Source organism: Populus euphratica, unplaced genomic scaffold (assembly GCF_000495115.2).
Source record: "Populus euphratica unplaced genomic scaffold, PopEup_1.0 scaffold224.1, whole genome shotgun sequence".
NCBI lineage: Eukaryota > Viridiplantae > Streptophyta > Magnoliopsida > Malpighiales > Salicaceae > Populus > Populus euphratica.
In genome coordinates, this window is record NW_011500106.1 from 44,789 (window position 1) to 47,760 (window position 2,972).

A 2,972-nucleotide genomic window follows, 5' to 3' on the forward strand; every position below is an offset into this window, starting at 1 on the left:
AAGGGGTTTACTTCTTCTATAATCTCAGGTTCGAGCCTTATGGTTATTAATATTGATGGACACTAGAGGATTACCTGGTTGTTAACTTCAAGACTCGTGGGCATTAGTTAAGATGTGTACAAACTATCCTGAACACCTCACGTGAATAAAAAAAAATAGTAGCATAAACCTAACAACCACCACCATAACTATCTAATATGATAATACTACACCACTACATTACTATAGCTAAAACACTTCTCTAACCACCGCCTCCATTATTACAATTACAATCACCTTCACTACAACAACTAATGCTACAACTAAGGAGGTTGGTAAGTATTACTAGAAGATTGAGAAAAAAAATGCTCCTCCTTTTGTATTTTTTTAAACATCTCACCTTTCTTTTTCTTTAACTTTTTTTCGTTGTTTTTATTTTTTTAACTTGCCAACAAAATATTAAGATATTAAGAGACATGATGAGTTATTGACTTTGTGGAATTGGAGATTGCAATCTTATATAATTACTAACTAAATTGTCCAAATAACCCCTTATAAAAACCTAAGTTATGTAAGACAAAAAATAAAGAAACAATGAGGGAAAAAATATAAAAATAATAAAAAAACAACAACGTAAAAAAACATATTAAAATATAAAGTAACAACCCAACCATGTTATAGTATAATGAACAATTAGATGAGCTTGGGGTGAATGATGGTTGAATAGTAATATTTCATTTTTTTTAGTTTTTTTTTAATTTTTAATTTTTAATGTTAATTTTTAATTATCAATCGTTAGTTGTTAATGAATTATACAAACTAAAGCATAAGGTTTTGAATTATAATGTATGATCACTTACATTGATTTCTACCATTACAAGAATCATCTGTGCTCTTGAGTCTAATATTGTTTTTTTCCAAAGTAAATGTGTTTTTTTTATTAGGGTAACATTAGACAATAGAAACTAAAATTAACATATTTGTCATTAATAGACACAAGAACATGATTTGTAATATTATATAAATTTTAAGTTATTTATCTATTTTGTGAAATTTAATAAAATTCATTTGTTATATTTATTGTTATTGTTTTCATTTATTTTGTTATACTATGTAAATGAAAAGTGGCTAATAATGCACAACATGAGAGCATTGTCAATTTATATTTCTTGATTTAACATGTTTTATAAGCAAGACATGAATTTCAATGTTCACAACTAATATCATATTGGAATTTTCATTAATTGCTACTCTTTATTTCTTGTTTAAAAAGATAATGCATTTTTCTTAAATATTAACTCATAATATGTTTTTATCATGTCATATCCCTTCATTAAAAAGGGTGATACTAATTATTAGATTTAATTAACTTTATATAATGTTGGTGATTAGTACTTAAAAGTGCATTTTTATCATGATTTTATATCATCATTTTGCACTTCAAATATCAATAACTCCTTAACTAAAATATGTTTTATAATAATGTATCTAATAATATAAGATACCTATAATTTGTGGTAAATGTCTATTTTTAATGAAGGTCTATCACATAAATGAAAGGATTGATTGATGACTTGAAGAACATAAATTGCAAGGATAAAGAGATGGCCAAACTTAGAAAAGAGATGTCGGTGCAATCCAAACCGGAACACTGTTCGGTAATTGGGTCATATCTAGAGCTATATATCTCAGATTTAGGTCAAATTTATATGGATGGAAAGGTAAGACATAGGCCTACAACTTTCATATGGAGCCCAAGATCTAAAAAGGCCATTATCAAGTCCAAATTATAGCAACAACAAAGAAGCCCGAATCTGTCTTCCAGCCCGAGCACTGTTCGGTATTTTGGCCATATCTGGAGTTCTAGAAGTCCAAATGAGCTGAAATTTTTACACAAGAAAGCTGAGACAATTGCCTACAACTTTCATGTTTACAACTGGCTCCAATTTTGACGTTATCAATGACGTTTTGGGCAGACAAGAGAAGATAAGGATTGTCACCAAGTCAAAAGTTGGTCACCCACTTATCAATTAGTCATCAAATCAATAGTTCCCAATTTTGGCCTATAAAAGGAGGCATTTGCCATGCATTTAGGCATCTTGGTGTTCAGATCAAGATCATGCTCTTCCTTTCTCTCTTTGTATTTTTTATGCTTTGTTTTCATTAATATTAAGTTTATGCCTTTCATTTCCTTTCCTTTACTTAGTTAACTTTTATGTTCTTATTTTGTTTATCTATTTTGCTTTCTTTCATTATGTCTAGCTAAGTTAATTATGTCAAGGTGAAAAGGTTACACTAATGGTGTAAGAATAAGTATAATGTAAACTTAATATGGACTTTAATGTTTGATACTAACATGTTTTATATTTGCTATCTTGTTCACTCTTTAATACTTTGCTTGTTAAATGACTAATCTTGATTTATGTTGTATAACACTTGGTACAACAAATGCTTGGCACTTTCATAGCCCATAATGTATGGTATAACCGACACCTGAGCTATGAAAGGAACTTGATTTGTTGTTAACATAAGTTATAATCATGAATGCTTGACGAGATTTACAAGTATTAGCATTAATTGAATAAGATGACTAATGTAATCATGTTAACAATATATAATCTGATTGGAACCTCCTTTGTGTGTGGTTTCCAATTCAATAATAAGAGTTTATACTATACTTGTTTGATATACCATTAGTGGAACCTCTAACCTTGACATTTGTTATTATCATTGTTTAATCGTTACATTAATATTCCATCTCAAAGTTCTCATCATCTTCTTCTTCTTCTCTTTCTTTATTATTATTATTATTACTACTACTACTACTACTACTACTACTACTACTACTACTACTACTACTACTACTACTACTACTACTACTACTACTACTACTACTACTACTACTACTACTACTACTACTACTACTACTACTACTACTACTACTACTACTACTACTACTACTACTACTACTACTACTACTACTACTACTACTA